Here is a 24,729-nt window from a genome sequence, read left to right as displayed (position 1 = left end):
TTCCCATGCAGGCTTTCCAGCCAGGATAACAATCAAGCAACTGTGCGTTTCATCTGGTGCCTCGCTCATTCTGCTCAACAATAAGGGAAATTGGTGTCAAATAGGGATTGCTTTTCACCTTTATTGAAGTAGTAGAGTAGTCGATACAAAAATTAGAATAACAGCGATCGTTCTGCATCCTATAAAGAGTGTAAGGCGAGATGCTTTTCTATTGTTTTTACTGACTAACATGACTTAATTTGATTCCTCAGTCAGGAGCACCTCTTAACCCCAGGTTTACTAGCCTAGCATTAGGTTCATCTTTATATATAAGGATATTAGCTCTGGAGGTAAGAGTGGTCCTCCAGCAGTTGGAAGGTTGCCGGTTCGATCGTCCACCCTGGGTGTATCAAAGTATTCCTGACCTAGCCCCCAATAGCTACCTTGCATGGCAGCCTATCACCATTGAGTCTGCTGACCAGGAATGAGCAGGTTAGATAGTGGATGGATATAATTAGGCTTAAGTAAAATTGGATGCTTCAATACATTTCACGATATGCTTACTGTAAATACAATTACAGTACCCATCTAAGTTCTTTCATTGTCATTACAGTATGTACTGTGAAATGTATTACAGCGACTTACATGCTAATTTCTGCCTATTACAGTGTATCGTTGTGTGTTTAGGCAAGGTATTAGATCAAACTATTGTTAGATTAGGGGGGGGGGTAGTTAATCTGCAGACCTGCCCTTTAACAGTATGAAGATCTTCTAAACCCGGATTTCGTTTCTCTTGTCTCTCTGCTGGTAATTCAGACTCCTCTTAATACTGGTCCTGTGAGAAGCACTCAGCAAGGCCCGCTTTCAGTGTGAGAATCATTTCAACCATCTGTAAATATCACCATTTTACCCATCTCTAAATATCTCCTGCCCGATATGCAGGGGTTTTCTGGCTTCTAATGTATTGCTTGCTTCTGTTAGCGGTGAATTCTGTTGCCCCGATCTTTATCAGTGTGTTTGAAGGCTAAGCTGTGGTGTTTACATGCTTTCTGCACTGACTAGAAAAAGTTAGAGTAATATGATATTTTGTCATGTCCTTATATAAGGCCAGGTGTAAAATTCACTCTTTACACTATAGTGTTAACTCACAGCATTTGAAATGTGTGATTTAGGTATACAAGAGCGTGCACTATGACAGCGTACAGCATTTTAAGTATAATACTGTATATCAGTATAACAGACCAGGAAAGACATGATATGCAAGTGAAAAAAACAGCACACTCATTTAATCTGTTTTGACGTTGGTGGAGTAATCCATCAATTGGTGGATATGTTCGACTTGATTTAGGTTGCACTGGCATTCATTAACCATTACATTGAGGGGGAATATCCTGTAGATATAAGGATTATGTTTCATAGGGGCATTCTTGCCATGACAATATGTGTTGAAGGCACTTTTTTCTATTCATTTCAGGGGCTCACACAAGAAGTGACCCCAAGATTACCTTACAGTTGGTAAGATTACCAGGTTATTAGCTTTAAATTGGAGCATTGTTTTAATTGCATAATTTTTTGTGCACAATAAGTTTTCATACATTACATTGATAATTCTATTTTCCTGACCATTCAAAAAACAAAAATTTTGACAGTACCCAAAACTGAGGGAATACAGTGATCATCTGTGACCTAGGTGACTTTCAAGCCATGGTAACTAAAGCAAAGCAAACACGATTTCGTTGTGATAATAATAAGTCAACATCTTCAGGCCAAAGTTTGTTTCCTAAACAAAGGGTGAAGAAAAGGTCTTTGTAATTTATAATAGGCAAGAAGACAGATTTACAAGATTTGACCACAGGTGTAAAGCCTACAGGTCAGAAATGAAAAGTCCTGTCATGTGTTTCTTCCACCCATGTCTCAGCCATGAGTTCATTAATTAGTTCTTCCTCCTGGCTGAAGAATTGAGTTAATTAGCAAATCCAGGTGAATGGAAAAAAATACTGAACTTAACTTTCTGAACCTGGATTTTACCCCTCTGGATTTGATGTAGTCTATGTCTCAAATATATATTGTGGACTCCTGTTTCATCTTATTTAATTTAACATAAAATTATCATACATTTATATGTTGCGTCTTCCCTTTGCTATCCCAATTTAATATTGAACTGCTCTTTGTTTGTTTTAATAGCCAAAACAAACTCCATTTGGCAGCTTTCCTAACCCTCATACAAAGTCAATAAAGCGTTTGTGCAAATTACACTCAGTGGCGACTTTATTAAGTATATCTATCTGGTACCAGAAAGAACTCCAGATGCCTCTAGAACAGCTGGAATTATTTGCTGAATGAGTTCAGCAAGGTGCAAGGTTCATGCTGACTTGGTAGCATCATGCAGTTCATGCTACAAACCTCATACTCATACTCCATCCCAAAGAAGCTCTGTTGGACTGAGATCTGTGCAGGCCATGGAGTAAGCAGAATTGATCATAATTTCTGTGAAGGCGGGCTATAGAACCGATGCTGCAGCTTGCAGGTATCCAGCTGATCAGATGATTGAGTGATGAGGCAGGGGAAATCCCACCCGTTGCATTATGGATAGCCCTTCCTTGCAGTCTGTATTAGAGACTCCACCAGGGCCCAGTGGCCACAGTCAGCATTTGGAAATGTAGAATTGAAATTAAATACATTTTGAAAAAACATTTGTTTCAGGTGAAACTCTGGGCAAGTATGTATTTAATTTTCAAATATTTATAAACTAGATGATTAGATATGCACATCGTAATTAGGGCCGTTGTTGGTGAATTTTCTTTGTTAAGTAGAAAAAATCCCTGAAAAACTCACAGCATTATTCTTGTACAAAATATTGTTGCTATAATACATTCTCATAAGATAATCTTGGAGTTGTAACAAAGACAGTAAATCCCATGTTTAATAAACATCAACTTTGTGAACCAGCGACACCTGATAAAAGCTGGAAGAGATTTTTTTTCACTAAGTGTAAAAATCTATAGGGCCTTTCAGTCTAAGCTTATTTGATTTTAACTTTGAGTAGCTGAAGTAAATAAACATATTATTTATTTATCTGTTTTTATATCTTTAATTAATTTCAATAACACAATGAAACAGTATTAAAATTAATAAAACAAACATTTTAGTTTGATTTCATTTCTGAATGAGAGCAGGGCAGCAGAATGATTACACTGAATCACAATATAAATCTTTTCTCTAAACAGCCAGTTCTCACGGCTGTCCTGCTTATGTGCCTCTCCACACAACCGTACAACAGAAATATACCAGCATCAGCGAATTCTGATCCAGTCACCTAAATGCACACAAGCAGAAAGGCTACCCCAGCAGACAGCACTGACATTTAGATAAGCATCAGTCATCTCTATTCTTTTCAACTGGTGTGTACTGTCAACTGCAAGCTGCGGCCTTTTATTTGCCTGGGAGTGTGAAGAGCTTGTCATTGAGCCCTGAGAGTACTTCCCTTGTGGGTAATAACACGTAGCTCAGGTGTTGGCTCTCCCAGGTGATCTTTCCCCCTCTCCCCTCAGCTCCATCGAAAACGATCCCACAACACCATTGTTTTTTCCCTTTGCTTATACAGGGGGAAAACGTGGATGACTTGCTCCACTACAATTCACAAACACTTAGCACATTTTCACATATGAAGATTAAAGAACAAAAGATGTTTTATTTCTTAAACAATGTCCTTGTTTATGTGTTCTGATAAAATGTGTTTGTATAAGCTTTTTGCTATTACCAATGAATGCCTGAAAGTACTAGAAATTCTCAAATTGATAAGAATATAAACAAATATATATAGGAACAAATATATTTCTTTCAGAATGAGAATCACTTCTAAAATTGCTTCATAAATGGTATTGAACTTGTTTTCTGAAAATAGTCTCATTTAAGATGATGTCTAATTGTAAGTTCAAGTTTACCTTCATTTTATGGAAGAATCAGTGCATATTTGAAAAGGAGCTTCAAAAGTTTTAGGCCACAGAAAAGATTGTTGTAAATTAGTATTTTCCGCGAAAGTTTATTTTGTGGTTTTATTTTCTCATAAACAGTCTTGTGTCATCACCCCAACTAGTATTTATATTGATTTAAAGAATTTTATAGATTTTGTAATTAAATAACGTGAGAAGCATCCTGCCTTTTCTGTGTGAAAAAAACTGGCTCTAGATGTCTTCTCCTGAGTTTATGCAGGAACCAGGTGTGCAGGATCTGTCTGTGTTTGGTGTTGTTTACCCCTTTTGTCTGTTTATGGTGCTTATCAAATTACAAAGGCCAAAATTAGGGTCTGTTGCCCGAACTTAGCAGTAATCATCACATAGATTGCACGGAATACTTTCCCCTCTGTTTGTATAGGCATCTTAACCTGTTTTCATTTTTACCCCTCATTACACTCGTAATCCAAACACTTGGGGCAGGATTTCAGAGGGGTCACATTCTTTTGAACATCTTTACGCTTTAGCATTGTATTTTAAGATCCCCTGCAATTAAAAATATCAGATCATATTCCATTTTATATTAATTGATTAGAATATAGATGAAAATTTAAGACAAATACAACATTTTATACAGATACCGGTATGGGTGAATTGTGTTGCTGGCAGTATTTGTGCCTCTGGAATGATAGTTCATATATATAGTAAAAATAGTGTCTCGGTTATTAATGTGAAATTAGTTAGTTAAATTGGATTGCTGCAATTGGAGCAGCATGGACCACAGAAAGCTTCTAGTTATCAGGTAATGGTATAACAAGTGGTCTTACAAATGTGCTGTTATTTTACCACTTGGCATAAACTTGTTTATAAACAACTTAATACCACTTTGTTTTCTGAAAAAAGCTAATCCAAGTGTTCACTGCTGTAGGTAACCAATACTGATATTACCAATGATTTACCAATACCAGTAAATCAAGAACACTTTAAAAGGTTATTCCCCATCCCAATTACAGAAAGATTCTGACAGAAAAGGGATGCAGTAATTACATTTAGAAAAGATCCACACTGAACATTTTAGTTAAGATTAGGCTGAAAGATTAAAACCTTTTTGTTTATTTCTTTCTTCAGTGAAATTGATTTGTGTGGTGAGGGCAGTCATACATGTCTTACAGTCTTACAGTACAGGAAAAGTTTGAGTTGAGGAAAGTTTGTCCCTTAGTTCACTCTTCAGCTCATCTTACTCTATATTATAGCTTCCTGTTCCCTTTCATTAATTACTGTAACATTATCTGGGCAGCGACCTATCCTACATATCTTAATATACTACGTACAGTACAGAAGAAATACTTAAGGTTTATCTCCCACTCAAATAGATATGCACCATCCGCCCCCCTTTTTAAAAAACATAACATATTGCCGATTGAAAAAGTGAACACATACCAGATATGCATATTCATCCACAAATTCATGTATAGAAAACATGAACTTCCAGACACCCTTCAGAATCTATTTATTTCCACCTCCAATGTCCATTCACATCAAACGAGACACAGCAACAATAATCTACTCCTATCGCGCTCACAAACATCAAGACACAAGTATAATCTTTCCTTTAGAGGCCCAAAGCTGTGGAGTGAACTAAGCCCTCAACTGAGATCTATGTCCTCACATACTGTGTTTAAAAAACATTTGAAAAAATATCTAATGTCTACCTAAACTGCTACTCAATATTTATCTCAGTTATTTGTTTCTCTTCTTCTTGTATCATCCCATCTTTAGTCATCATCCTATGTTGTCTGTTTCTTTTTTCTCATATCATCCTATGTTCAATCATCATCCTATGATGTCTGTTTCTTCTTTTTTGTATCATCCTATATTCAATCATCATCCTATGTTGTCTGTTTCTTCTGTCTTATATCATCTTATGTTTAATCATCATTCTATGTTGTCTGTTTCTTCTTTCTTATATCATCTTATGTTTAATCATCATTCTATGTTGTCTGTTTCTTCTTTCTTATATCATCTTATATTTAATTATCATCCTATGTTGTCTGTTTCTTCTTTCTCGTATCAACTGATGTTTAATCCTTAAACATTCTATTTTCTTTTCTTTCTCGTATCATCCTATGTTGGATTTGGATTGGCTACATTTTATTTCGCCCGCTAAATGTACTAAATGTAATAAGTGTTGGCTAGGTGTGGAGCTCTGTACAAGCCTGTAAGGGCTTCGCTCCCACCTTGCACAGATTTGTACTAAAATTTGTGCTAAATAAATAAACCTAAACAGTCTGTATATATTTGGACAATTTGTTGTTTTGGCTTTAAATAAAAGTAAGTTTTAAATAACTCAATGATTTTGAGTTATACTTGCAGACTGTCAGCTTTAATTTCAGGGTTTAACGTGAGCCGTTGAGCCGTGTAGCAATTACAAACGTTTTTAAACATTGTATCTATTTTAGGAGACCAAAAGCTATTGAACAATTGGTTGTTTCTTGCCCCGCTGTGTGTGGCAGCTTCATTCGTTAATGCAGAAGAAAGTTATCTTAAGGTGGCATTTGCATTTGGAAGTCTCTCAATAGGAGGACCAAATACGTGACAATGCCAGTAAAGTAGGCTATCACAAGGCCAAGAATTCATAATAAATTGCTCAGAAAGTCAGAATATTGAAGGTGTCAGAATCAACTGTTTGATACATTGTTAATAGCAAGAATGCACTTGTGAGCATAGCAATTCCAATGGGATGTTTTAAACTGTGAAACCAAGAACACTCTGCAGGATGCAAGCATAGATGAGATAAAGACTAACATAAAGACAAAATTATACCAGCATAATCTCAGAGGGTTGACCACAATATGCAAACCCCTGGTAAGCCTCAAGAACAGAATGGCCAGGTTAGTCTGCTTAAAATAGAGTACATAAAATGCTGCCGTGTTCTACGTATAGTGGGCAAACAACCGCAGGCTCTCCAAGTACACTGACTCTAATTCTCTCTGTAACTGGTTGATTGCCTGGTTTATGTTTCTGGTACTTGTAAGGCCACTTAAAATAGAATCAAGAACCTCCGATATAGTTGTAGAATCAGCCTTACAACGGCTGAATCAATTGGGTCTTGTCTATAAACACACATAATATCAGATCCAAGCATTATTCTTAGCCAATAAACAGTATTTCCAGGTGCAACATTTATACTACTGCCCTTGGTTGGGCCCTATTCCACTTCAATTGAATCAATTCAGAAAGCAAATACAGTTTCAGTTTGACCGGTCAGTTGTACTGTTTATTTAATTGAACACAGACCTGGCATGTATTAGCAAGAGTAGACTTGGCACAGGGTGGTGCCTTCTAGGGCTTGGCAGCCGGGAAGCACAGGAAAAGTGACTACATTTCCAAGCAGCAGCAGATTCCTCAGCTGAAACAAAAACTGATGATGACACAGAGCGAGGCTCTCAGTGAACTGTAATTAAGTGTGAGCCATGCTTTGGGTGACCTGGATTGATTGGACTGACTCAAAGTTGTCCCTGACAAAGCCTCCGTTTCATTTGAATTAAACGAGTTAAATTTGCAACGTCCTGATTGAGATGCCGTGTTGGTTACAGTTATCTGAGTGAAGAGACTATCTCTCCACCCTATTACATATTCCATATATATGAGGAAAAATCCCCCCTGTTGTTGGCCATGAGCCGATTAGTCCTCTATAAAGCACCAGAGTTGCCGTCGTATCACTGAACATTTGATCAAACCTGTCTCCGAGCAGCCTACAGCTGGAGAGATCTCATTCATATTGAGAACCTATAACATGGTCCATACATACATGGGAAACATTGCACCAGTACAAAGGAGATGCAAGGAGCAGTCATGTCTAACAAGGTACAACATATACACACACACCAAAGAAGTAAAGGTTCCACCAGATGCAAGGGCCAAACTCAGAGTTGGAGGGGTCAGCCTGCCAGGTACAAAGCTGACTCCTCTCAGGGGCTAGACTAAGAGTTTGAGAGAACAGGGTGCCTGGTAGTTAAAAGCTACCAGGATCACTCTCACATCCTCTACCCGTAGCCTCTGAAGAAAGGGTAAGAGAAGGCAAAATGGAGTGAAGGCATATAGCAGGTCCAGAGGCCACTGATGGGCAGGGCATTGTTCCCCAAAGGGGAATAGTCTCACCCCAGGGAGAAGAACCAGACACAGTATGTTGACTCCCTGGACTTGACTTGATTTGACCAGCACATGTTAGCCCTGCAAGCATGACAGAAAATGATAGAGAGCAAGTAAAACTGCTGTCCTGCTGTGCACCCCAGCTTTCTGAAGATATATCTGTAGAAATCATCCTTGGAGGATCACTGGACCCAGAGTGTTCCCTCTCATCACATTTCTGGGGTCTTCCCACCAGCAGAGGGCCATCTGCAGGGACCTCAGTGGGGAAAGTTTTAGATCCAGGAGAATGTACAGAAGGGCTAAAGGGACCACCTGGACCATTGCTGCAATTAGGCCTATGAGGCGGAGACTGACCCTTGCCCCTAGCCAAAATTGGGAGTGGTAGGCTCTGAAAATCATCTGCCTCACTGCTGTCTGCCTCAAATTCATAGTCCTGGAATCCAGAACCATCCCCAGGTACTGTGTTGTCCGATAACACTTAATCCTGGCAGAAATGACCTAGGGGCTCGCCCAAAGTGCTACCCATGCTGCCTGCAGCAGAGGAGTGAAATCGCGTCAGGCAAGGTTCGAGACCCTGTCAAGCATGAGGAGGTTGCTTTGGGCCTCCACGGCCTTGAGCTCCACCCTTTCTTTGACTGCTGAGACTTGCATCAACAAAAGGACTGGTGTTGAAGTTGTAGATCCTTGAAAATCCTGGGGCCAGCCAGGCCTCCCCTCTGCCCCACTGGTGTGATATACGTGAGACCTCATAGCTGAAGGCTCAGGGGATGCTTTAACAGACTGGTCCTCTTGCTGTAGGCAGGACTAGGACAACCAGAGGGGATGTTGCACTGACCAGATTGTAGCCATAGCCTTACCCGAAGCCTCTGCTTGCTCCTTAAAAATACTAGGAAGGAAGTCTGAGACCTGCTGGATCTCCTCCCATGCATCCACGCCCTGCTCATCCTGTAGCCTACAGGATACATGACATAGGTATGGCAGTGGGCAGGCCATCCTTGGTCCTGTAGTTTCTACTGTGGCTTTCCCCAACGCTGAGAGGGGAAAATAAGCTGTCGTAGCCTAATAGCAGCTGACAGCCCACTCTCTCACCGTTCTACATATTTCCCAGCCGTCTGCTCCTCCCAGACCAGCGGGGTGCAGCTAAGGGAGCCACAAACTGCTTCTGCATTATCTGCAGTCTGGACTAAGAAGGATCACCAAGGCTTTAGCTCATCCTTGAGTGTCCTCATCAAAGTGTGAAAGGGTCCCTGGTCCCATGACATAGAAATATCCAGGGCTTCAGCTGCCTTGCTGATGAATGTCTTGAGCTGGTGATTAAGCTGTGACTCCTCCAGTTCCTGCTCTTGCCTCCTCAGAAGGGTACCATTTCATCACATCCACCTTCTCTACCTCGAACACCTTGACAGGGAGAAATATGGCATGATCAGCCCGGGGTGGGCCCGGGGTGGATTCCAGCTTCACACAGTTAAACCTCTGCAAAGATCCAGAGTTAGAAGAGGGAGGACATTTCTCCTCAAATAAATGACAACATGCTTCCCTAATAAAATAATAAAATAAAATGCATGAAGTAGGGTCTTCCCTATCCCTTAATGCATGGTCATGGCCCTTTATATAAAATGAAGGCTGGAATCGCCACACAGATCACCCAATATGGATATAAATATCTTCACATCAATACTAACAGTATGCACGGCAGCCTCATATTCACTGGTGCAATGTCCTAAGCCTGAGCCCCCCCCCCCAATCAGAGCAGTCTAGGAATCGGGGCTGAATTGCCCTCATCCTAATTTACTCAGCTCTGACTGACAAGCTATCCCAGTATGCAATTGCATCTGAAAATCCTTCCCATTGTTCTTAGGGAGAGGTGTGGGGGTTTATTTTCATTTCATTAAATTTTCCGGCACCTAAGAGATATCCTGTAATTTCTGAGGCAAGAAGAAATTCTTCAACGATCTTTTTCTGACGTGTGCTTATCGCTGCATCCTTGATGGGAATTCATTGAGTGTTTCTTTACATTTTCCATGTTCATCTGTTGAAATATACTGAGAACTGGCATCAGTCTGGGGTAGGAGTGCTTATTACGGTTTTTATGTACTGTGTATGTATGATTTTGTATATTATATGAATGTATGTCATCAAACTGGATATACATTGGAGGAGGAATTATACAGTGCATCCGGAAAGTATTCACAGCGCTTCACTTTTTCTACATTTTGTTATGTTACAGCCTTATTCCAAAATGGAATGAATTAATTTTTTTCCTCCAAATTCTACACACAATACCCCATAATGACAATCGGAAAAAAGTTTTTTTGAGATTTTTGCAAATTTATTAAAAATTAAAAACTAAGAAATCACATGTACATAAGTATTCAGTCTTTGCCATGAAGCTCAAAATTGAGCTCAGGTGCATCCTGTTTCCACTGATCAACCTTGAGATATTTCTACAGCTTAATTGGAGTCCACCTGTAGTAAATTCAGTTGATTGGACATGATTTGGAAAGGCACACACCTGTCTATATAAGGTCCCACAGTTGACAGTGCATGTCGGAGCACAAACCAAGCATGAAGTCAAAGGAATTGTCTGTAGACCTCCGAGACAGGATTGTCTCGAGGCACAAATCTGGGGAAGGGTACAGAAACGTTTCTGCTGCTTTGAAGGTCCCAATGAGCACAGTGGCCTCCATCATCCGTAAATGGAAAAAGTTAGGAACCACCAGGACTCTTCCTAGAGCTGGCCGCCCGTCTAAACTGAGCAATCGGGGGAGAAGGGCCTTAGTCAGGGAGGTGACCAAGAACCCGATGGTCACTCTGTCAGAGCTCCAGCGTTCCTCTGTGGAGAGAGGAGAACCTTCCAGAAGGACAACCATCTCTGCAGCAATCCACCAATCAGGCCTGTATGGTAGAGTGGCCAGACGGAAGCCACTCCTTAGTAAAAGGCACATGGCAGCCTGCCTGGAGTTTGCCAAAAGGCACCTGAAGGACTCTCAGACCATGAGAAACAAAATTCTCTGGTCTGATGAGACAAAGATTGAACTCTTTGGCGTGAATGCCTGGTGTCATGTTTGGAGGAAACCAGGCACCGCTCATCACCTGGCCAATACCATCCCTACAGTGAAGCATGTTGGTGGCAGCATCATGCTCTGGGGATGTTTTTCAGCGGCAGGAACTGGGAAACTAGTCAGGATTTAAGGAAAGATGAATGCAGCAATGTACAGAGACATCCTGGATGAAAACCTGCTCCAGAGCGCTCTAGACCTCAGACTGGGGCGACGGTTCATCTTTCAGCAGGACAACGACCCTAAGCACACAGCCAAGATATCAAAGGAGTGGCTTCAGGACAACTCTGTGAATGTCCTTGAGTGGCCCAGCCAGAGCCCAGACTTGAATCCGATTGAACATCTCTGGAGAGATCTGAAAATGGCTGTGCACCGACGCTCCCCATCCAACCTGATGGAGCTTGAGAGGTGCTGCAAGGAGGAATGGGCGAAACTGCCCAAAGATAGGTGTGCCAAGCTTGTGGCATCATATTCAAAAAGACTTGAGGCTGTAATTGCTGCCAAAGGTGCATCAACAAAGTATTGAGCAAAGGCTGTGAATACTGAATGTGATTTCTTAGTTTTTTATTTTTAATAAATTTGCATTTGCAATTTTGCTTTCATGTTGTCATTATGGGGTGTTGTGTGTAGAATTTTGAGGAAAAAAATGAATTTATTCCATTTTGGAATAAGGCTGTAACATAACAAAATGTGGGAAAAGTGAAGCGCTGTGAATACTTTCCGGATGCACTGTATGTGGCACTGTCAATAGAGTCTTATGCACACCAACCCCGGCAGCATTAATGTATTAATATATGTCAATAGAGAAAATGCAGTGTGCAAATGTCACTGTACTGTTTGAATATCACAGCTGCTGATTAAATTAATTTCAGCTAAAATAATCTTTTCACCTCAAGTTCTCATTGTGCCTGTTTCTCTTTGTTCGTGATTTAATAGATTCTGGTGAGATTTACTCAACAGGTACCAGACAGGTGTGTACTGTTTCCATTCATTTTTCCTGTCTGTTTTTCTTAAATGTCAATATAATCTATAACTTCTTAGGAATATGAAGGGGCTAAATGACACCACATGTATTGTTTTTTTTATTTTTTATCTCTCCTCATTTATGCTGAAGAAAGTTATCATGACCCGATCAGCATCTCTTTTTATGTGCAAATTGCATGTGACTCTATTTTATAAATAATTTCCCATATCGCTGTAATGTGATCTTATTTCAAATGCTCCAGCAGTCTTGGAGAAAGGGCGTCCTGCTCAGAGTCCCTGCTCCGTCAGATGTGGCTTACGGCTTTGCTTCCCGCTAATGGCTGTTTGCTTTTCACAGAAGCAGAGAGAGAGGGAAAGAAAGAGAGAGAGAGTGAGAGAGGGAGAAAGAGAGAAGGGGGAGTGAGAGAAGGGAGAGAGAGAGGGAGACAGAGACAGAGAGAGAGAGGGAGGGAGAGAGAGGGGGGAGAGTTAAATAAGCGCAATGGAATTCATGGTGCAAAGCAGCTGGGGGATTGCTTATCGGGGTATCAGGGATGATGCACAATATCCTGACTATAAGATTTTAATCGGAGGCAGTGGCTAAACCAGCAGCTTCATGCCCATTTAAGAAGACAGTACATTTTTGGCCTTTGCTTCCTGCTCTGATAAGGATTCTCACGGAAAGGTGTCCTCCCCTCACTTATCTCCCGAAAGCATCACGCAGTCACAAGACAGGCCTGGCTCTTCTGGGCGGGGGTCCAGGCTATATAGTCTCAGTAAAGCGTACTGAAAGGGTGCTGACTACACCCCTCAGAGGGCTTGATGTTAGTTATAAACAGAACAGTGCTTCTGCACTTCTGAATACAGCTGCTAAAATGATCTCATCTACATAAATACAGCAGCGCAAATGATGAAATAGTTATTTTTTCATTATCATCATGACAAAACAAAAGATTGCTTGATTAAATACATTTTTGATTAACTGAACTTATTCAGGCTAATGCAGTTTTTGTTTCATGCAAACTATTTCAAAGGTAAAAGATTGTTTGTGAAATTAACTTGAGTCAAAGTGCTAGTTGAAATATCTTCTGTCACAGCCTGATAAACTACTTGCAGACACCATCGTGATTTAGAGTTATCTTGTCTGGTTCTGCAAGAAAGTTAATGAGGTCAATGTGATTGAAAATCCACATACTTACTGGAACCCTGTGATTTTGCCTGACGCATAATCTCAAACCATGAAATGTATTGTATTTTATCTCAGGCAACATATAAAAAAACAAAAACATGATCATCACACTCATGATGCTTGACAACTGAAAGAAGACACAAGTTCAAAAATTGGCACTGCTAGCAGTCATGCTTCTGATTATACTCTGTCTTGCAGGCAAGATAAGAGTCAGGAGCCCGTTCAGACTGAAAAATTCCCAAATCAGTTAGTCTGCAGCAATTACAAATTGAATACCACTCATCCAGAATAAGGAGTTACATCATATTTACTCTAGATTGTTTATTGATGTGAGTTCTAGAAATGTATGCATCTTAGACAATGGAATAGACTTTTTGGCCTAACTGATTTGTATACGCCAGTAGTGTGGTTGTGCCCTGACCCTACTTCTCCTTCCTGTTACTGGGATTGTTCAACAGTTCCCCAGCAAGACAACCAGATCCCTTGTACATAGATGGTCACCTCATCAGACAGCAACCTAGGTGTCATCATAATGTACTAATGAAGTGAATTGGTTTCCCACAATGCAACACCAGTGTTCCCCAGTTTTTTTGCATTCTGTGACTCCATGCATGAAGCCATATGGTTATGAAAGTTTATTCTGAATGCAGAAACTGCTGATGCCAGTTCAGGTTAGACTTGCTGAAAGCCTTTTATCTGTCTGCACTGACCTTTTACACAACGGCTGCCAGTTCACACACCGGCACAGGCGATCTGCACGTAGGCACATCTGACACTCACGGGACCCGAGCCAATCCAGTGCAGAGAAAACTTGGTTCATGCTGGTAGCTTTGATAAAGTATCAGCTTCTCCACATCACCTAAACAAGCTAGTACGCAGATGCATCAGCGATGTCTGGAGATTATAAAGAATGCAACTGTATACAAGGACCCAAGACATAAACTAGCAGGGACAAATCAAGAACGGCCATTTTGCCATTGTGTTAATGGAAAAATGTCTTAATTTGCCATTGTGTTTCCCCGAAAGACGGCAGGAGTTATTTTCACCATCTCATCAGGGATAGTATTTCAAAAGATTTGGGTTGTTTTGACACAACGTTCAGGTTGACTTGCTGTACCCTTGGAACACTTTTCCATGGAGCCAAGACCAACGATGACAAATCTTAAGACTCAAGACAGCAGTAGTAACCTGTTTGATTAATCTGCTTCTGTGGAGCATGTCGGAAATCTCATTGTGAAACTGAGAGGAGACAAGGCCTCCCTTTCACAAAGAACTGCGGCGCTTCTTCAGTTTACATATTTTTGAATTGTCCTACCGTGTCACATGTCTGGCAAATACCGAGGCTGTGTTTTTTTTTCCGTCTTTTTAATCTGGGAGTTTACCGGCAGATCTAAAAAACACACAGTTAAGAGATTTAAGCACCTCAAACGCACAGACTGTTTGTTTCAATTTGGTGCAGAGGATTTTAAAGGGAGCAACAAATGGAACACCATCTCCAAAAGACAGTTGGATATCAGGAAATGTAAACATTTTGCTTTCTGCAAAATTATAGTTTGTACTGTAAATTGTTTCCCGCCTAATAGAAATTCCATAAATGATCGCATCAGCAGAAGGTGCATTAACATTGTCCCATTATGCGTACCTTCGGCCAGAGAATGTGTTATTTCTGTGTAACTGTGAAAGAATTGATTTTCTTTATTTAAAAGAGAAAGATTAGATAGTCAGATAATCCCAAATGTCTGCGGATCAGATTCAAAGGAAATAAGCCTCTAGCATTTCAAAGGGGCCTGCATGGGAACTGTGCTGAGTCACAATTCAGTATAAGGGTGTTTATGCCTGATAAACATTTTTCATGGATGATGTGCACACATCAATCAATCAATCATTTTTGGGCTTAAGATGTCTTTCAGACAACCCCTAATTTACTCATAGTCATACTTAACTGAAATTTTACTGTGGGTTATTTTTAGTCATAGACTCCATCTCTGACTGAAAATGGCAAACGATATTTGTCCTGTCTCAATAAGTTGGTATGTAGCATTGAGTGACCGTTGAAGGATCACTTAACATTACATTAATTGCACGTGCCTTCTTAGTCTTAAGGTACAAGAAGCTTAACCAGAGATATCATTCTTATCAACATAAGGCAATGGTAACGATTTCTGAAGAATGCAGGCTCCATCTTATCAGTGCAATGTGCTGTTCCAATTTCCCATAACATGTGTAGACATTTTAATCAGTCCAAGCGATTAAATTAATAACTACAGAGGTCTCATTTTTAAAATCTTTTACAATATGCAGTTGTTACGATCAGCCCCCTAGGCCAGTTGTACACACGAGACTATGGGCAGAGTCACACACGAGACTCTCCCAGTCAAACCAAAGGCTTACAGGCCAGGGACAGGCCAGGTGGGCCACACCTGCCCCCGGACCCCGGACCAACCTCCGCTCCCAATGACCCGTCCTGTAGCATTCCACTGCGGCCCAATTCACGAGTGAATCAGCCACGGTTCACATGGCCAACTAGCCGAGAGAGCCAGGGAAACTGTCCTGCACACACACACACCAGCCCTCCAGGACTGCAACTGCCCATCCTAGTCATAGGCCAAAAAGTGCACTCCACTGAACCAGTACTAACGTCACTCAAACAAATGTAGCATCAAGGTGTTTTTATTAAAACACCAATGCTAGTAAAACTGAGTTGAGCCACCACAGATCAAACGCATGGACAATTTGCCAATTAAGTGAGGAATTGCCCGTCTCACAGGGAAACTGAACTACAAAACAAATCTAAAGACAAAGAGCGCAGATGTCTATCACACATAGGCAAGTCCATAAATACAACAGCTGCCGCAAACAAACAATTAATTGTTTACACAAACAATTACACAAACACAGCACTGCAAAAATGTAACAAGGACCAAAAACAGCTCAAAATTGAGCAAAAATGTTACAGTGCTTGGCAAAGTGGGTTCTCTCCATGCCTCAATCTGCCCAAGCTCACAAACAGGTGATGAAAAATTAGATGGCTAAGCAGCAGGGTGTTGCCAAAAAGCAAGCGCAGAAGCCTCCCCAGATCCTAACTAACTGCCGAACTTCCCTGACTGCTTAAACTAGTCTTCAGTGTTCCTTGAATGCTAAACTCGTGAGCACAAATAGAAAACCAATTGAGAAGTGAAACAGGTATACTTTGAAGTGTACCCCCACCCAGAATTTCCACCAAAAACAAAAGGCAAAATAATAGTGACAAGCCCCACAGGACTTGCTCGACAGCTTCTCTAAGCTCATCGCTAAGGCACGTAATGCTCAGAACAATACTATAAACACCCGTGCGAATCAATTCACCATTTAAATATCATCAAGAGGTTTATAGAAAAGAGGCGGCACGGATGGTGCAGTGGGTAGCACTGCCGCCTCACAGCAAGGAGGTCCTGGGTTCGAATCCCCGTCGGCCGGGGCCTCTCTGTGCGGAGTTTGCATGTTCTCCCCGTGTCTGCATGGGTTTCCTCCGGGTACTCCGGTTTCCTCCCACAGTCCAAAGACATGCAGGTTAGGCTGATTGGAGAGTCTAAATTGCCCGTAGGTGTGAGTGTGTGAGTGAATGGTGCGTGTGCCCTGCGATGGACTGGCGACCTGTCCAGGGTGTATTCCTGCCTTTCGCCCAATGTATGCTGGGATAGGCTCCAGCCCCCCTGCGACCCTGATCAGGATAAGCGGGTTCAGATAATGGATGGATGGATGGGTTTATAGAAAAACCTCAATTTGCCCCCTTGGCCGGTCACAACACAAAATGGGAAAATAACATATTTATAAAAATAGAACAATTTATTAACAAAAAGACACAGAGCACATCCGACTCATGAGTCCTGGGGCCGGATGCACCCGTACATCTTTTCTTAACGTCATGTCCAGCTGGTGCAACTGGCCCCTGGGGACATAACACAGTTATAATATTCGATAACTGTTAATGATATTCAGAGTAGGTATTTTTATCCAAACTTGGAATACACAAGGGTGACCGTGGGGCCATCCCATCAGTGTAATGTATTCTTTTCTTTTTTTTTGGTCCGTTTTGCCACTGCATACTTCCTACATACTAGTACAGAAGTACTTGTAGATAAATTAGGAATGCTACCATGTTTTGAATAGGCTCTCTGGAACACGATCAGTCCACCTACAAGATTCTTTGACCAGTACTGAAATAGTATAGGCAATATAGGCAATGCCCCTGTCCGTGTGCAAGCAACTACAGTATAGCTTCTGCTCAGCATACAACCAGCTAGGAATAAGATATTAGTGATGTGAAGTGATGACTAAGGATCATTTTAGCTAATGAGGTTGAGCTTGTTGACCACTAACACTGAAAAATGCTTTAATAATTATTGTAATTGATAGTGTGCTTTACATTTCTCGTTTCTTTAAGGACATGACTGGATTCAATGGCCATTGTTGTCTCTTACCAGATGTTGCCATTGTTGTAGGCTATGTGTTACATTGCTGAGGTGTGATGCATGAATTGAAAGAGGTCAAATTCAAACAAACACAGACCCATTGTGGAGTGTTATCACAAAGGGCAGGTGATCTGGAATAAGTTGTTTCAAACATATGTTCGAAACTCCTCTCTGTTAAAGAAAATAAAACTGAATGTTCTGACAGACGTGAAAGAGAAAGAGAGTTTCAACTCAAACACGGTCACTTTTGGGCAGTGTTGCTCTCACAAAACACAAGGCCAGTGGTGTTTAGCACATCCATTAGTGCTTCATCTCTACCACACAGACATAACAGTGCTAATGTACTTTGCTCTTTCTGTGAACCAGGAAGACTGACGAAAAGATGGCTGAATAGGGGCTAAGAGTGGCATTAAAAACATGCATCGTGTTAACCTGGGGGAAAGTACCTCAGCAGTCTCGACACACCTGCCGTCCTTCTCGTTTTACCCAAAACATATCCCAACCCTGAAGCAAGTATCCCCGTGAACTGGTTTCCCTAGGTTCAGCCCTTGTGAGGGTCATGCAAGAATGAACACCTCTGATAGAGCAGAGACCTTAAAGGCATCCAGTTATTTATAATTTACATGAGATTATTATGATTATTGCCAGTAGAAAGGTCCAGTGTGAACATGTTCATCTTAAGTCTGAATACACTAGACACTTTCAAAAGTGACATGAGACCAATCAGATTAATATTAATATATTTGGTGAATAACAGAATAGCATGATCTATAGTGTACTCTACCATGCATACAGTCCAGTGATTTGCTGAATGTCATAGCAGTACAGAAAAAGATATGATACCATTTGATTATAATTCTCTGTATGTTACATAATATAATCTTATTATATAATTGGTTTCCCTGCACATAATTTGTTCTAAAACTTGTATTTATTGCATTGCTATTGTTAGGCATGCACGTAGTTATAATAGTAGGTTTAACGTGATGTTTGCAATCCATATTTGAATCATTCTAGTCGCTTAGTTTAGTACCTGAAATTGTGAAACTGGACTGGAGTTCTGACAGAAGTGGATAGGCACCTTGGTGTGCAACTGACAAAATCAACCTAGGATTTTAAACCTGTAACCTTCCAGGTTCCCAATCAGTGTCCAAGCCACTGGTCCACAGTGCCACCTCTGTTCCTCAACGACAGTCATTTGCAATGGCGGAGAGGGCATTCAGAGTGCAGTGTGCGTATGAGTTGTGTCTGTACATGCGAGACATCAGGGCGACCGTGTTTGTATCAGGCCCACTAACCACTACACCGACAGTTAGCACTTTCATCTACAAAGCCTTGCCGGCCGTCTACGGCGGAGATATTTTCAAAACATCTTGGAGACCATCTGCTCTTAACTTCCCAAACTGATCTATCAACGGCCTAAAAAGCGCAATTATGAGGGGGAGTGATGAGACGGTAACACTGTACAAATACGTCCAACCGGCCGATTTTTGAACTTTACGTAATACAGACGAACACAAAGGGCAGACGTGTCAGGCAGTGACAGAGAAATGGCGCTTCTTTCGCCGTCAGAAGGTGTGTTCCTGGCAGATTGAGCCCCCCCTTCAGACTCCTCTTCATTTTGTGCATGTGTACGCATGCGAATATGCAAATATTGTCATTAGTCACCTTCTGAGTGTTAAATCTTTCTGTGACAGATCTTCTGGGAGAAAAAAAAAAGAGTATGGCAGAAATATATTACAATTTTATTCCATTGCACTACTGAGGGTTAGAGTCAATTATTGCGGCTTTGTATTTTTTTTAAGAATTTCAATGATAATGCATTAAGCAGCTTTAGGTACATATCGTCGATAATTCCAATTGTGAATGTTTAATGGGGAAAAAAGGACTGTTCACTCTGGGAAATTGTGAGCTGAGAATGAAAAATCGCTTTGAGATATTGAACTATAGAGAATCCAAAGTGAATGGGCTCTAAGCAGATATGACTTTTTAAATGGAGCATTTTTTCAAACTTTTTAGTTTTGTATAAAAGTATTAAGGGCCCTATAATCAACATATTTATGACACTAAGTTCTTTTTTTAAAACGTGTCTTATAATTGTCAGCTCACAACATTTTTTTCAATAAAAAACATTTGATCAATAAACAAAAATGAATAATTCCAATTGTATTTTTCCTATGTTTCTATTTCTGTTCAAATCTTTTCTTCTTTTCTTGCACTGTTGTTCTGTTTTGGTAAAGATGGTATGATGCATTTTTTCTGGCAAGACTTGTTCTTCCTTGTATAATGACACATGTTTATAGTACAATTGTCATTATAGTAGCATCCTTTAATGCCAAACATTTTCTGGAAAATAACTGAATCATCATCCAAACAGCTGATAACCATCTCATGACCAATCCCTGGGACCTATACAGTACACAGGTTAAAGGAAGCGTGGATTATGATGATCCACAAAAATATGCAATGTGGAGACAGCTGTAGATAATATTTGTTTACTTTTTATTTGGATTGTTCAGGGAATTGACTATAGTATCTAGCATTGGTGCTATTTTTACTGGTAGACAAGCTTGGACAGGCAAATAATTAAAATATCTGTGCTGCTTGACCATATATCATCTACTGTACCTCGACACCAGTTCCTGTCTGCATGTCATACACCCACAAAGTTGCTTTACTTGTTTTCATGCATTGGTGTTTACTTATACTAAAAATAGTATAAAAGTTATCACATGCATGCACATTTAAATCATTACTGTTGATTTTTGTGACAGTCTGAAATATATTTGTATGGTTGTCAATATTCCTTTAGTAATCATTTAGTTTGTACAATATCAAAGGTATTTGATATTTATATCTTATTTTGAGGGAGGATGCAGCCAGTATTTAGACTCATTTACCAGACAATTGCTTATTCTCAATTTATTTTGCAAAATTGGCCCAAAATTGTGTTGATAACAAAAAGAAAAGAGCTTCTTTTCACTCCTGTCATGTATTAATTTACTTAACGTAAGGTTAGTAAACACATCACATAAATATGAATAAATAATGTAATTGGTTTGGTTGTATAATGATTCCTTTAAATCAGTAAGTATTGAGGGTGTAGGATTGTGCATAAAACACATGAGGTAGGTGTTGATACCTGAATTTGACATGGCTGCCTCAAGTCGGTCCTCTTTCAACTCCTCGCAGTATTTGATATTGAGCCGGTGGGCCCATTACATGGATGAAATCTTGTTCTGCAGGTGCTAATCTCTTCCTCTGCCCGGGTCAGAGGAACAGTGAGCGGAGATGGTAGCATACAAAAATGTATTTCCAGCCCTGACAGAGTCAGCAGAGCGTATCTTCTGCTTTGTCCCGGATTAAACATTCCACTCTTTCTGCCTTCAAGGTGAAAACTTATTGCAGCTTCTTAAAGTACTTAATGGCTCTGTAAACAAAAGGACAGATAATACATATCCAACTGAAGAAAATGCACTGATAATACTGACCTGGATCAAGACGACATTTGTTTATATTGAGTTTCATTACGTCATTGTGAGGTCAGTGCCGCACTGCACAGGTTCTGGGTTTCTGTGTAAAATTAATATTTTACCCCTACTTTCTACCGATTTACAATTCTTGATTCATGTGTGGTCACATTAACTGGTGCAAGCTAGGAAGAATGCAGACTATTACATTATGTACCAAAAATGCGATGCAATGAGCTGTTCTGTTTACACCGTGGTCTACCAGTTACAGACATTTGACTTAGAGGAATAGTGGAGGTCTCTTCATGTGTAGCTTGTGCTGGTGGACTGTGAACACCCAACAGATCAAAGGGGGTCTGTTGGGTGTCCATAGTCCACTTGCACAAGCTACAGGTGAAGAGACCTTGCCATTTAGCAGATGCCATTATCCAGCTCAAGTAACACAGGTTACATTTTTACATACAATCAATGTATACAGTTTTTTACTGAAGCAATTCAGGCTAAAAACCTTGATCAAGAGCACAATGACAATGCCCCAGCTGGGTTGATTCGAACACCAAACATTTGAGTTGCAAACCCATTACCCAACTATTATACTACACTGACATTGTGGATGGGATTCGGCTGTGGGGCAAAATTAATCGTCCAGGACAAGCCACAAATGTCCTCTTCACATGAAGAGTTTTAGTCAGAGAACTAGTGAGAGGATTATCTTGAGCAACTCCAGGCAGCTCCAGGCAGCTGTGACTTCTTTGTCTTTTTCGGCAAGACAAAGTACAGTGGACGTAGCTACTTTCAATCATTTACCATGCAGTACATTCACAAAATCATTTTCAAAGGTCTTTCCGCTGCCACCATTTGAGTCACGAAGAACAAAAGCAGTCAGTTTGTTTTTGCTGACCATGTTATAACATGGACATAGCATTCACCGCCTTTTGTATCGGTTTTCGCTGATTTATGTTAATGCTACATGGCTGCAGCATTCCAGACACCGTACACATTCCTCTGCTTTTCAAGCCGTGATCTGAAAGTTCATCCTTTACAATTACGTGACATCTTCAAACCGGCATACTGGGGATTCCAGTCACAGTTCACAGGTAAGGACAAGACAGTAGTATTCATGTTCAGATCGGGCTGCTTCCTGCGACACAGTATCTAATGGCACAATGCAGAGAGTGAGATCGCTGTCATTCCCTGAACAAACTGTGCTTTCACATTGAACTCATTTCTGAAACTGTATTATTTAGGTGCCTTTTGCTCATGGTATCATTATACGAATACATTGACTCGTACATTGTTATCTGGACCTGCTCAGATACAGTAATGTATGTCTTTCTCATTCTTTATGAATCTCAATCTCATTCATGATTTTAACTGTTGTGATTAAATTACAGCTACCTTTGCTTTAAAAATGTCAAGGGTGACACAAATAGGTGAGATTAAGTCCATAGATTTTGGTCTTGAACATGCCTATGTAAGGTAAAAACCACATTGGCTAATATTCAGTCAATATTTGTCCTCAAAATGAAATGCTAGTGTTAGCTCCATTGTTTTTTTCGAACACAGCTTTGTGAGATCATTTTGGTGATTGCTGAACTCACCAAATGCTTGTCTTGATGTGTTCAGGACATAGTCCACAGAAGCTGAAACATTGCAAGGAATGAAAATGACAAAAAAGGGCTATTAAAAAATTTTGTATTCCTAATGTCATTAAAAACAAAGAACTTGATAGCATACCGAATGATAAGAATACCTGAAATGTTCAGATGTGATTCTGCATTTTTGCACAATAACAATAACATTGCATCGCTTGTCTTTTCTGTCTCATTTGCTCCACCACAAACTCCAAAATCTTCAGGCAGTATTAGAGAGTATTTTTGAGGGCCAGAGTTACTTGTACAGAATGTTCAGAATGGCGCGTGCAGCCTTTTGTCACCAGCGTCATCAGACTTGGCGCATCACGCTGATAGGGATCGCGGTACCACCAGGTCTTTGGTCTCCAGACAGAAAGGTCTATGTAATGGCCGTTCTTAGTGCTCAGGACACCTGGTGCCCCCATCTAATCACTGTCGAGTGTGACCTACAGTGCACAGACACTCGTGCTGCCTGCCTGCTGTCCGGCTCCATGGTGGCACTTTGAAGGGACTCTCGCGAGCTGAAAGCCACCGCTCAGACCATTAGTGCACTGTCATGAGGTCTAAGCCAGCTGTGCCCTTCTTCCACTCTCATTTTCTAAAGAGGAATATATTGCACAGCAATATACAACTTAGCTTTTTCTTCCAGTTTAAAACCTTCTTACATGTAAATTTGTTTGCTTGGCAGTACTGAGAATGCTAGCTCATTTTAGTCAGTGGTAATATATTTACATTATGTTCTAAAAGGCACTAATGAAAGTATAGCAATATAAAAACACAACACTATCGCTATAGGATAGCCAAAATGGCCATGTGACATATTTCAGCAGTAGGTACAAATTTACAAACATAATAATGTTTGTATAATGACCATGCATAATCATACTATTTGCATAATTTCTACATAATTGTAGTAAATATACGCCCAGTTTATAAATCCAAAGTTAAAAGATGTACATATGAATCATCAAAGAAATTGATTCCATATGTTCCTGAGGGGCAAAACCTATTTTACAAATAACTATGTTTTCCTGCACTCCAAAAATATGCAACCACCTTTGTAAGCTATGCCAAAGCCCATGTGTCTAACAGTCAAAGGAAAAGTCCTACTTTTGAGCATCTCTCAGTTTCAAGCTCTTTGAAGTAATATAAGGGTGCAGAGATAATCAGGCCACTGCTTTTAGGCATGCCCTATCTTTCTCCTACTGTTTGTAAACAAAACTTTTTGAAGTATGGTGGAGAATGAGGGTAGGAGATGAATATAAGGGTGATGGGGTTTCACATGAATTAACCATGCAGCAATCAAGCGATAATCCTACTGCAACTGCAGTGATAATCCTAAAGTAAACCCTGGGCCTGTCTATCTTGCCGTTTGCCAGTAGTAACTGAATTAAAGAGGTCAGGCCATGGCTAGAGCAGTATGTTACTGGAAATATTTACATGACCCAGGTCAAGCTATAACACTTGGATGCTACTCGGGAATGTTACAGTTGAGCCAGTGTGGAAAAAAAAGAGTTTTATTTCACCTGCATCATTGCAAGCCGTACCTATACCAAGTCTTGAGTTTGATGTGTATCTGTTCTGTGTGTCCAAATGAGATGTAATCAGATTTTCCAGGGACAACGAATCCTTTGTTAAGAGTTTGACAGTCTTCTTCCTTGATATATACTATTTTTGAACTTTGAGAATATAATATTGGATATATATTGGAATATAATATTGGAATAATTGGAAACTAAATAATAAGAGTAGGAGTGACGATTTGTCTCCGCAGCTTTACCTATTCAGTGCTGTGTACGGCTAATTAATAAACAATTACAATTTTTATTGCTGTGAATTCTGCAATCCACATACCAAAAATTAGCTGACAATCAAAGAT

The sequence above is a fragment of the Conger conger genome, chromosome 4, assembly GCF_963514075.1.
Source record: "Conger conger chromosome 4, fConCon1.1, whole genome shotgun sequence".
In the NCBI taxonomy this organism is placed as follows: Eukaryota; Metazoa; Chordata; class Actinopteri; order Anguilliformes; family Congridae; genus Conger; species Conger conger.
This window is presented reverse-complemented; position numbering follows the sequence as displayed.